General features: G+C 39.4%; 1 protein-coding gene across 12 annotated transcripts in view; it reads left to right on the forward strand.

Annotated features, from left to right (window-relative positions):
* The window catches only part of APBB2 (amyloid beta precursor protein binding family B member 2), a 368,905-nt gene that overhangs the window by 163,555 nt on the left and 192,215 nt on the right, over positions 1 to 13,135 (forward strand). The window lies entirely within an intron of this gene.

Raw genomic sequence — 13,135 nt, forward strand, 5'->3', positions numbered from 1 at the left:
AGAAGAGGAAGGATTTCAAGAATGCAGGGAGAAGAGGAGAGATCCCGAGGTAATGAGGTAATGAGGCAGGTCAGAAGGGAAGTTCATTGTTGGCTTTTGTGACGTGACTAGAGAGAAGCCATTCCCTAATTGCTGGGTTGTGACACTCACCTCCTGGAACCAGTCGGGGACGGACTGGTCATCTCTGCAAATAGGATCTTTGGAGGCTCTGTTCCGCCAGCCCCATCCCTCTTTCTGCTTTCTGGGAGAGGCAGTAGAGTAGAATGCGAAAGTGAAGATTCTGGAATCGTAGACTGGGTGTGGAGCTTGGGCCCTGCTGCTTATTAGCTGTCTGATGTTCTGCAAGTTTCTTAACTTGGTTGTAAAAGGAGAATAATAGTGCCTGTCTCTTAGGGCTTGTCAGACCCGAGAGACGTTGTGCACACTATTTATGTTTATTTAGCTCAGAGAAAACCCTCAACAATAGTTACTTAATGCTATCCAGGGCTAAATATTATCCCCTGGCTTTTGGTTGAAAATTCAGGCACAGTAAGCATTATGGCTGACGAGGGGACATTTGGGGGCAGTGTCCTTTCTTGGCTGAATCCCAGTCAAGACCATAAAAGATTCCTGGCTCCTATCATCTCAATCAAAAATCTGGCATGGAATTTTGAGTTGCTTTTGTGGTATACTTTTATCTGTTTCTCCTTTTCCTCAAGAAAGTGTTTTAGAGCTTAGAGAACAGATGTGGACATAGTCTTCTTCTCTTAGGTTCAGAACACCCGGACCCTCCTTTTCCTTCCCTCCGACTTTTGATTCGCATCAGTACTGCACAGTGGGACTTTTATATGTGGCAATGAAACAAAATTCCATTCTAAACTAACGATTTTGTACTTGCAGTCTTTGCTATAGAGCTTTTTCTCTTTATCACATTTGTCGTTATTACCAAGATAGGATAGGGGAAGGAAGAATGGCTTTCTCTAGGAAAATTAAAAGGTGACAAGTGAAATAGGTTTGTTAGACTCACTAATCAAGAAGTCCAATATCCTCTGTCCTGACTCCCTGTCCAGTGCTCTTTCAACAAGGCCATGTTACCCCACAGCCTTCTTTTCTGCCTCTGTTAAAAGGGTCTGACAGGATGTTCTTTGCTATCTAGAAGGCTCTTGCCCTAGGGATGGCTTCCCTTTCTGGTATAGGCTTTGCCAAATGACCTGCATCAGCTTTGAGGGGAAACTTGAAATCCTTTCTCCAGAAACTCAGGCATTCTACTTCAAATGAAATCATTTTCCTTAGCCAATTTAACAAGATCCTTACTCTTTCGTTTCCCTTAATTATCTTGTTTAAAAAAAAAAAAAAAAAAAGGAACTGGAGAAGACCATCTGTTTTATGAGGCAGTTCATCTCGTATGTTTTCTCTAATAGATCTATGAAGGCCCAGTGAAGCAAATTAAGGCTTCCTCTCGTTCTTGTTTGGGATTGTTCTGTTTGGTGCGTTTGCGTCACTGCCGTCGGCATTTCCCGGTTGTATATTTGGGACGTCTTGGAGTGCAGATTTTATGAAAAGATGTTATCTTTGTTCCATGAATTGCAGGCCCTGTGAGCCATTTTCGATACAGTGCCCAACTATCGCAACAAGGTTCTTTGCTTTTTTAATCCCTTCCTCTCACCGAGAGAAGTCCTATTAACATGTTTTCGGAGCTACAGAGTAAAATCTGTCAAATATAGCATGGGAGGCAGATGGGTGGTTGCTGTCTTCCTTTTCACAAACTCTAAACCTAGTCTTCCTTAGGAAAACTCAGCCTTATCACCTATTACACCAGAGGCTTCCTTTATGAAGAGAAGACGTTCATGGTGAGGGTTGGGGGACAGGGAGCTGGGGCACGCTTCTTTCTTTCTTTCTTCTAGAAACATAGTATGTATATAGATAGTTTCATGTACAAACTTTCTTCCACGTTGTAAACAACTCTTTGCTCTGAATATGAAAATACTTCGTACTCATTATAAAAGAATTTACACGAGTCAGCAGCATATAAAGCATTGGAAGACATTTTTCAAAATCCTGCCACCCAGAGATTACTGCTGTTAACATTTTAGTGAAGATTTCTATACATTCCTTTATGGGCTATTTCTTGAATGTCTGCCACACACCAGACACTGGGAATATACTGATGAATGAGGTCGATGGGGTCCCGGCTCTCATAGAGCTTTCCAAATAAGGGAGAGAACGGTAGTAAAGAGACTATGTAAATTATATGTAAATTTTCTAATTGAGATGCGTACTGTTCTTTCATGTCTTCTATAATTTTGAAAATAATCTTTTACCCTCTTTTGAAATAGTAGATCATATTTTAACTTTTTTTTAAGCATGTGTTTTAGGCATGTTTTCGTTGTAAGGATATCACTCTGTTCCATATTTTCTCTTTTCATAGTAAGCTTATGGGATATGATATAGTTAGTATTCTGTACTTTTATAAGATTTCATATAAGTGCAGAACATTAGCAAGATTACATCTCATACAAACATAAAAAAAGGAACAGAGTAATCTCTAGATAATAGAGATGAGTCTGGAACATCTCTAGATAATCGGTGTCAAAGATGAGGGCCATGTGAGAAGGACTTAGAAGCCAACCTGGATGCCCCCAGATGGGACAGTCTGAGATTAAAAAATAAGAGTTGCAAGTATGTTTAAATCCATGATGTCTGATGATACCAAAAAAAATTGATTACCGCCTAGGGTTAATGGGATACTAGTTCGTTATCTTGAAAGTAGTCAGGAAAGAATCACATATTTATCCTGCCTTTCTTATATGAACTGACCACTAGGGAACCACATAGTAGACGATGGGAGGCATCGTCTAAAATTTTTCCGCTCAAAAAAATGGAAATGAAATGGGAGAATCAGAGTATTGTCACTTTGCAATCCCCATTGATTTAATGGAACCAGACTGTGAGTGACAATGGCTGCAAACATTAGAAACCAGTGAAAAACAGATATTATGTACTTCCTGGTGAAATTATAAAAAAAAAAAAAAGACAAGATTTAACTATATTGACCAAGGTTGTACAGTGAGGTAATGAAATCATAAAGAAAATCAAGGAAGTGATTACCATAAATTCAGGGCTCTGGCGGGGTGGTGGTGGTAGAAAAGTCTGTTTCTTGATCTGGGCAGTAGTTATCAGAGTGTTTTGTTTATAACAACTAGTAAGTTGCTTGTTTTGTATAATTTTCTAAATCTGTGTTTTATGTTACCACAGATTTTTTTAAAAAAATTAATGTAAGAGTGATGCTCTACGTGCTACCTTTTTTTTTTTTTTTATGATTTTATTTATTTATTTGTCAGAGAGAGAGAGTGTACACACAAGCAGGCAGAGTGGCAGGCAGAGGCAGTAAGAGAAGCCGGCTCCCTGCCGAGCAAGGAGCCGGATGTGGGACTCGATAGCCAGGACCCTGGGATCATGACCTGAGCCGAAGGCAGCAGCTTAACCAACTGAGCCACCCAGGTGTCTCTCTACATGCTACCTTTACTTTAACTTTCTTTTTCTTTTTCTTTCTTTTTTATATTTTTTTAAGATTTTATTTATTTATTTGACAGGCAGAGATCACAAGTAGGCAGAGAGGCAGGCAGAGAGAGAGGAGGAAGCAGGCTCCCCGCTGAGCAGAGAGCCGGATGAGGGGCTCTATCCCAGGACCCTGGGATCAGGACCTGAGCTGAAGGCAGATGCTTTAACTCACTGAGCCACCCAGGTGCCCCTATTTTAACTTTTCATTATAACTTTCAGACATACAGAAAAGTTGAATGCTCTGTGTATGTAACACTGTTTATAGTTTTTTTTTTGTTCAATAATATTTAGTAGAGATCTGCCTATGTAACTGTGGAACATTGTCACTTTTAAATAATGCATGATGTTCCATTGTAAAGATGGGATGCTTTATTTAATCAGTTTCCTACTGATGAGGATTTAACTTGTTTCTGATTTTGTTCCTACTAGAAATAACACTGCCAGTATGTCCTTACGACACATTCCTAAGATTTGCCCATGGTCTGTTCTAACATGCAGAGTGTCAGTGGTTGTGTGCTGTGAATGAACAATGGCAGAAATGAAGGATGCAGCCCATGTTGGTCACAACATCCCTGTGTAACCTGGGGAGAGCATTAGTGTCCAAGTAACAACTAGATTTCCCATGGTGGTACCGTCACATGGCATCCTACCTCCCCTGCCTCGAGATTCAGGCTAAATCCCGGTGCTTCTCCTGTTATCTCATTTTGGTTATTGTGGCTATAGGTAGTGTACGTTTACCTGTTGCCCCGATAATGTTGCATAAGAACTGCCCCAGAGTTCAGGAACTTCAGCAAGAGCCGTTCCTATCTACAGGACAGCCGAGGGGTGCTTGGGTGCTTACGGACTCTTCTGGGTTCTCTTATGAGTCTTGGGTCAGCTGCGGGTACAGTGTGCAGCCCTTTGCAGTAGTCTCCCACATGTTTGATGGCCAGCTGGCTGAGCCCTGTCAAAGAGGGCCTTGGCCAAGAGGATTCAGCTACCCAAGTCTCCAGCATCCTTCCAAGAGGCCAACCTGCATGTGTCTTTGTGTGTCCAGATCATAATCTTTTTTGGGGCTGGAAATGGGCCACGCTTTTCTAGCTTCTGTGTCATCCCATTGGCTAACCTCTAAATGACCAAAGCAAACCCCACAGTGACATGTCAAAGGCAGTGGGAAGGGACAACAACTTTATGGAGCAGAGGGCGAAGACACAGAGAGGGGTTGATTGAAGCCATTAATGCAGCCCACCCTTCAAAGCCACCTGAGAGCATATTTTAAACTGACACTTCTTAGAAGCGTTAAACATTGCCATTATTTCTAACCGGCAGGCATCGTGCCTTCGAAGTACGAAAAATGGGGATCAAATACATTTGTGGGAGAATCATCAAGCTTTTGCTTCACTTAAAGAAATTCTGGTTAATAATTATAAAGGTAATTCGTAAATGGAAAAGTCTACCTTTATTCTGTCTTAAAAATATTTCTTTTCCAATTTTGGTATTTCCCCCTTGGGTTACATTTCAGGAAATAGAATTTTCCCTGTCTGTGCATATTTGCCTTTGTTTGATAGTGTTCTTGGAATTGGTTTTAAAATCTGGCTCTGAGAACACTGAATCAAGTAAGATAAAGAGTTAGAATCACAAATCAACATCCTTAAGTGTTTTTGCATAAGATATGGACATTAGAGATAGGATTAGTCCCTGCGCTTTTGTTGCTGGAACTTTCTTCTATTTTAAGTTATGTAAGTGACAAATTAGGCTTTTCCAGAACAATGATTCTCAACAGCAGACATGTAGCACCCAGGTTTGTGGATGGCAAGAAATTATTACTAGTAATTATATCTCAAAAAACTTTAAAAAAAATCAGGTTTATTTCCTTAGAGTGAGATATTATATGCCACACCTCTACTTTCTTCTCTGTGGAAGAACAAAATGCTGAAATAAAATTTGCATATGCATATACTTAATTAAATACTTTTCATTACCTATGCATCATAAAATTTTAAGCACTTCAGTTGTTTAATGGAAACTTTGTATTGTACCAAGTCGGCAATTCAAAGGACTTTTCAAAGTAAGTTTGACTGTTGTGGAGTCATCTCATGTCACTGCTCCAAATTATAGATCTGAAAATACAGATTAAATTATTTAGGGGAAAATAGTTAAAACCTTAAAGGATGAACAGATCAGTATGAATCGGAAGCTAGGTCTCATCCTGGAGTGCGATGTCTACTTTAAAAGTACTTGTCAACTAATAACAACCCTTTAGATTTTCAAGAGGGTAAGGCGACAGCTTTTTGACAGCCCTTCCTATGCATGGCAGGTTATAATAATGATTTCAGGAATGGCAGGAAGAAAGATCCCATTGTAATTTAGTTCTTTGCTCCATTCTTGGACTTAGTTTATTATTTGTGAACATTTATTATTTGTGAACATCTTGCAATACCCAGGACAACCCTATATAACGAAGAATGTCTTCTTCTGCGAAGCTTGTAAACACCCTACCAGATATTCATGTAGGCAAACAGCATGTTTGGAATCATCTGAGGCCACAAGCCCTGAACAGGACAGGAAAAAAAGAAGGAAGATGTGCGCCACCAGAGTTTATCGAGTACTTCTGATGGGTATGCAGCGATCTCTAGGACACCTCACTTTCCTTCAGAAAGCTTACAACCTCGTTGAGAAAACAGGTCATATGTGTTGGAGAAAATAGTATGTGCCAGGCTATAAGCAAAGCAAGCAAGCCTATTGTATCTCATTTGATCCTCATAAGTGTCGGATAGCTGGTAATCATGATTTGCAGTTGAATAAAATATGCCTCAGACATTAAGTATTGGTTCAAGATTCTACAGGTCCTCAGTGTCCATGAATTAGGAAGTGGAGAGAGCACTCGGGACTGATGTTACAACTTTCAAAGCAGGGGGCTTGGAAGCCTCTAGAACACCCCTTAGGGAGTGTGGAAGGGGACCCACTACTGGCCTACTTGGGCTTTCTGGGTGGAGACCAGGGATGATAGGTGTCTTGCAATACCCAGGACAACCCTATATAACGAAGAATGTCTTCTTCTGCGAAGCTTGTAAACACCCTACCAGATATTCATGTAGGCAAACAGCATGTTTGGAATCATCTGAGGCCACAAGCCCTAAACATAAAGTATTTTTTATGGCTTTAATATACACTATTTCTTTCAGAAGTGGAAAACTTCTCTAATTTTAAGATAACGTGTATTTAACATTTTGGGGGAATTTTCTTAACGTTGTTCAGCGTTTTGAAATTGCCGTTCTTGACAGCAGTGCAAATCACGATTTCTGGCTTGACAACACAACACGTGCCTGGGTGACTTTGCATTTATGGTTGTTGCCTTCTCAGTGAATCTCCCTGTAGATGCAGGCGTCTGTGGACTGTTTGTTGTGACAAACAGTGTAGATCTGTCCAAAGATTTGCTTATTGAAATATATCTCTCCTTTTATTTCTCCTTTTCGGAAATTTACCTGTATAGATAAGTTGTATGTCTCTGAATTTCACTCGAAACAGTAAGGAGATGTTGTAAAATACTTGTTATAGCAAGGGAGTGTTGTTTCTGATAGGATTACACTGGGTTCGATTTTTCGGGAAAGTAACTATTTGAAGGCAATGAAGGTTTTAAGTAAATGAGTGATTCTAGAGTCTAATTAATTGGGTATTAGAGTGTCAGTACTGAAAGCACTTTATTTTGGAGGTTTGGGGATAAAGGAGTGATTGTGAACACCGCAGCATTTATCTGCTGTTATGAAACTAGGATACCTCTGGGAGGAGGTGTCAGGAGGAATAAGACCAAGGCAGAGCCAGGAGTTGTGGAACTGCAAGAAGGTTGTATAACTAAAGATCTAAAGAGGGAGTGGACAGAACAGAGAGTGAGGCAAACTGAGAAGAATTGGTTAGACTTTTAGGGGACTATTCAAGAAAGACAGGTAAAGTAAAATTCCTTGATTTTTAATTATTTCCCTTGTCCCTCTTTGGTATCACTTAAAAGTGCACAGAAGTTCTCATCACAGGAACCAAAATTTTGTGACTGTGTCTGTTGATAGATGTTAACTGGACTTATTGTGGTGATCATTTTGCAGTAAGACATATTTTGATTCATGACATTGTACAACTGAAACTAATATAATTTTATGTGAATTATTACCTCAATGAAAAATAATAAAGTAAAAATAATTGAAGCAGCTCTTTCTTCAAGGAATTTGCCCTCTGTTAGGAAAAAAGATAAAAATAAAAACTTAATGTCATGTGTTAAGTATAATAATAGAAATACATTCAAAGTTTAGTGTGGGATAATGTGATTGAAATAATTAGGTAGAAGTGGCCGGGGGCTCAGTCGGTTAAACCTTCAGCTCAGGTCTTGATCCCAGAGTCCTAGGATGGAGTTGGGCTCCCTGCTCAGTGGGGAGTCTGCTTCTCTCTCTCCCTCTGCCCCCGCACCCCACACGTGCTCACGCGCTCTCTCTCTCCAATAAGTAAATAAAATCTTTTTTTTTTTAAAAAAAGATTTTATTTATTTATTTGACAGAGATCACAAGTAGGCAGAGAGAGAGAGGGGGAAGCAGGCTCCCCGCTGAGCAGAGAGCACAATGTAGGGCTTGATCCCAGGACCCTAGGATCATAACCTGAGCTGAAGGCAGAGGCTTTAACCCACTGAGCCACCCAGGTGCCCCTAAATAAAATCTTTAAAAAAATAATTCGGTAATTCAAAGAAAATCTATCAAGGGCACAGTACTTGAGCTGTATCTAAATGGATGAACGCATGTGAGTTTTCATCTCTTTCTTGGAAAAAGAAGAATTAGACACAACTGTAGCTTACTCGGGAATAGTTTCTCAACCTTACAGTCAAAAGATCAGGCAGTGAGTGTGGGAGAAGATTCCAGTTTTGTGCAGGGTTGCTGAAAGCCTGCTATGCCTTCCATTGCAGATGGTGACCAAGTAGGGCAGTGTCCTCTCTGCGTAGAACTTTCTCGTCCCTCAGACCAGGGATGGTAACTTGATCCTGCCACTGCTGGAGTCTGCATTATCCCTTGTGGATTTCCTACTGCCAACCTTTTTTTTTTTTTTTTTTTGATAGTCCCTAATTAAACCCACCTTAATTTGATTGTGTCATCTGTTTCCTACTTGAAACCTTATGGGTACAGTGTGTAATTGCATACTGAGAAAATGGCAAAACACATAATAACAATAAGAAGAAAGTGTCTTTATTCTAAATTACAAATATAATATCACAAATAAAAAGAATAATCAGTACACATCGGGCCTTATTATAGTGAGATGTAGCATTCTTGGTCAGGGACATATCATATTGAGAGAAATAAAGCCATTGAGGTTTTGATGGTTAAAATAGAAAAAATTGAATTGATAATGTGTAAAATTTTGTATTTACATATTTATATCCAACGGGGAAAAAAGGCACAAAGGTTCTTAGTCCGAACCAGATACAAGTGGGAATTTAATTTATTTATGCGCTTATTCATTTGTTTAGGAGTGCGCACGTGATTTCTGCTTGGAGATGCTCTTCTGTGGTCCTGCTCGACATTTAATGAGCTTTAATGGCATTACCACAAGGCATAGAAGCATTAATTTTCATTAATGGGACACAGGAAAATGCTGCTGGAAGGAAACTATTGTTACTAGATTATTTCATTGACACAGATTTTATGCTTTGTTTTAAAATCAGCTGTTAGATCAGGATCTCAGGGTCCTGAGATCAAGCCCCGTGTGGGCTCCGTGCTCAGTGCAGGGTCTGCTTGAGATTTTCTCCTTCCCTCGTATGCTCTCTTAATCTCTCAAATAAATAAATAAATAAATAATATCTTTATTAAAAAAAAAATAAAACAAAATCACAACTATAGTCTCAGGGCATCTGGTTGGCTCAGTTGGTTAGGCATCTGACTCTTGATTTCAGCTCAGGTCATGACCTCAGTGTCATGGGATGGAGCCCCAGTTGGGCTCTGCGCTCAGTGGGGAGTTTGCTGAAGATGCTTTCTCCCCTCCCCCTGCTTTTTCCCCACTTACATTCTCTTTCTCTCAAAAATAAATAAATAAATCTTAAAGAAAATAAAATCACAGCTGTATTCTTAACATGGAGCTTGTAGTGGCCTGTGTGAGTCTCTGGCGTCTTTGAACTCAGTATGTGGTTTCATGGAAACATGTACCTGTTCTGATACTGACCAGCCTTTTCCAGCTTTACGGCTGGGGGAGCATCTCTGCCTGTCTTTGCTTTTATGGAAAAGGTAGATAATATTTTGATGAGGGTAAAGTTTCAGAGTCTGTCTGCATTCCCTTGATCAGTGGTTCTCCAACAGAAAAGTAATGAGCCACCGATGTTATCTGAAATTTTTTAGTAACCACATTATCAAAAAAAAAGTGAAATTAATTCAACAGTATGTTTTATCTAACTCTGTATATCCAAAATAGTATCATTTCAACATGTAATCAATGTTTTAAAATTATTGAGAGATTTTACTTTTTTTCATGCAAAGTATTTAAAGTCCGTGTAGTTTATGCTTCTAGCACTCAATGTACATGCAGAATTTTCAATAGAAATACTGGATCTCTATTTAGATTTCATAAAATGTGTTATTGAAAAAGTAGCTTCACCTACCCAAGAAGTTCTTTTTAACAATCAAGTATCAGTTTATAAATTTAGATTTACTTTCTATATAAATTTAGGTTTAAATTAATTATAATGAAATAAAATGAGAAATTCTGTTCCTTGGTTGTACTAGTCACTCAGGTGTTCGTTAGCTCCAGTTGCTCCTTGTGGCTGCCATATTGGACTGCATGGCTACAGATTATTTTATTATTATTATTATTTTATTTTATTATTTTTTTAAGCTTTACTGATTTATTTGAGAGAAAAAAAAGGAGCATGGGTGTGTGGCGGGGAGGGCCAGAGGGAGAGGAAGAAAGGGAATCTCTAGTAGATTCTCCACAGAGTGGAGAGCCCAACTTGGGGCTCGATACCACAACCCTGAGATCATGACCTGAGCCAAAATCAAGAGTCCCATGCTTACCTGACCAAGCCACCTAGGTGCCTCAGCCACGGATTATTCTTAAAACCATAGATTGCTTTTGTATTTCTCAGGTTACTTTTTTTTTAAGCATCCTATTTATTTATTTGACAGAGAGAGAGAGAGAGAGAGAGAAAGAAAGCAAGCAAGAGAGAAAACACAAGCAGGAGGAGTGGGAGAGGAAACAGCAGGCTCCCCGCTGAGCAGAGAGCCCAGTGTGGGGGCTCGATCCCAGGACCCTGGGATCATGACCTGAGCCGAAGGCAGAGGCTTAATGCATGGGTCACCCAGGCGCCCTCCAGGTTACTTTTTATGTAGAAGTAGTCCATGCCTCAAAGTCCTTAGAAACTTTTTATCAGATTAGGTTTATTCATCAAGGGAGATAAATGCCTAGGGGAAAATAGCTCTGCATGTTTGTGCTTTATTCCTGGAGCCGTCTTGCACAGAGTAGGTGTTTAATAAATGTTTACCTTGCTAAATCCTGTTTAGTCCTCAAATTGCAACTTAAATTGCACTTTCTCCAGGAAATAAGTGTCTCCTGACTCTCTCGTCTATCCCATGTTGCTTCATTCCATTTTCTCAGAAAACTGAGTTCTTTTCCTCCAGGTCATAGCCCTGTATACACTGAGATGAATAATTTTGTGATTAATGTCCAGCTTCCTGGTAGCCTGTCTATAAGTTCCATGAGAAGGGGGAATGTGTTTGGTTCACTAAAGTGTCCCCTGCTCCCTAGCATCACACATGGTGTGTGTGGAATAAGTATTGGTCAGATAATAATAGCACAGGGCCATTTAGAATAGGAAGCAATTAGCCAGAATGTCAATTCATAACTTCATAGAAGTTGGAGTTTCTTTCATGCTGGGGAGAAGGAATTTTTATTATTTTTTTTTAAGATTAGATGCTCTGAAAAATTAGATTCTTAGTGTTTGTTCAAGTCTTTTTACTCCTATAAGTGTGCATCTTAGCTTTTCTCTGTTTATTAATATTCATTGCCTCGAAATAGCTATTTCATCACATCTAGCTCTGCTTATAACTTAAGGTATGCTGAAGACAAAAACTTAAAAAAAAAAAAAAACACCTGAATTTTAAAATACTTTTCAGGAGCTGAGAAGGGAATAGGAAAAAGACAAAGGTGAATAAAGGAAGCATCTTTTGCTGTTTCAGGGCAATTTAAAATAAACCCACCCTTTTAATTATAGCAGAGTAATGAGCCTTACCCACAATATGTGGAAATATAATTAAAAATGTATTGTGGGTCAGTAGACCAAGCTGTCGGGTCATTATCAGAATCATAAAGTTGGGAGTAATGCCCAATTAAAGGTATTAGTTTGGAAAGATTAGAAAAGAATTTAGTCTCCACAAATATAAAGCTAAGCAATTTGAATAATGCTTTAGAAAACTGCCAACATTTGACTTTAAAAAACAAAAAACAAAAAACTTCTGGGGCGCCCGGGTGGCTCAGTGGGTTAAAGCCTCTGCCTTCAGCTCAGGTCATGATCCCAGGGTCCTGGGATCCAGCCGCACATCGGGCTGTCTGCTATGTAGGGAGCCTGCTTCCTCCTCTCTTACTCTCTGTCTGCCTCTCTGCCTACTTGTGATCTCTGCCAAATAAATAAATAAAATCTTAAAAAAATAATAAAATTTTTTTTTAAATAAAAAAACTTCTCCTATAACTATAATAAACACACAGAATTATGCACATGAGGTTACCACTTGATGAATAAATAAAATCTTAAAAAAAATAAATTCTCTGTGCATTTGTGTGTGTATGCAGTCACGTGCATGCTTTTAAAAATTGTACTCAAATTTGATTTTGCCCTGCTGTCCATGTTACTCAACACTTAGTGATATGTTGTAAAGCCCTTTTCATATCAGCTCGTGTAGATCCACTATGTTTTTCCTAATAATGCACAATACTCCATTGTATGGAGGTATAATTTAATGAACTAGCTGTCCACTGAGGAACAGTTCGTTACTGATGTTTGCTTTTATTTATTTATTTATTTATTTTTAAAGATTTTATTTATTTATTTGACAGACAGAGATCACAAGTAGGCAGAGAGGCAGGCAGAGAGAGAGAGAGAGAGAGAGGGAAGCAGGCTTCCTGCGGAGCAGGGAGCCCGATGCGGGGCTCGATCCCAGGACCCTGAGATCATGACCCGAGCCGAAGGCCGCAGCCCAAACCACTGAGCCACCCAGGCGCCCCTGATGTTTGCTTTTAGAACAAGAGTCCATGTAGGTTTAGCTCTAAAATAAATTCTCAGAAATGGAATTGCTGGGATGCCTAGTGGCTCAGCCCATTAAGCATCTGTCTGCCTTTGGTTCAGGTCATAATCCCAGGACCTTGGGATTGAGTCCTTTATCAGGCTCCATGCTCAGTGGGGAGCCTACTTCTCCCTCTACCTGCCCCTCTTTCTGTATGTGTGCGCTCTCTGTCAAATAAATAAATAAGATCTTAAAAAAAAAAAAGAATTGCTGAGTAGTGGGGGTCTATGCATTTTAAATTTGCTCAGATGTTTCTAAATGGCTCTTGAACAAGTTTTGCCAGCTTTTACTCCCATTAGCAAGTTTTGAAAATTCCT

Source organism: Mustela lutreola, chromosome 1 (assembly GCF_030435805.1).
Source record: "Mustela lutreola isolate mMusLut2 chromosome 1, mMusLut2.pri, whole genome shotgun sequence".
NCBI classification, from domain to species: domain Eukaryota; kingdom Metazoa; phylum Chordata; class Mammalia; order Carnivora; family Mustelidae; genus Mustela; species Mustela lutreola.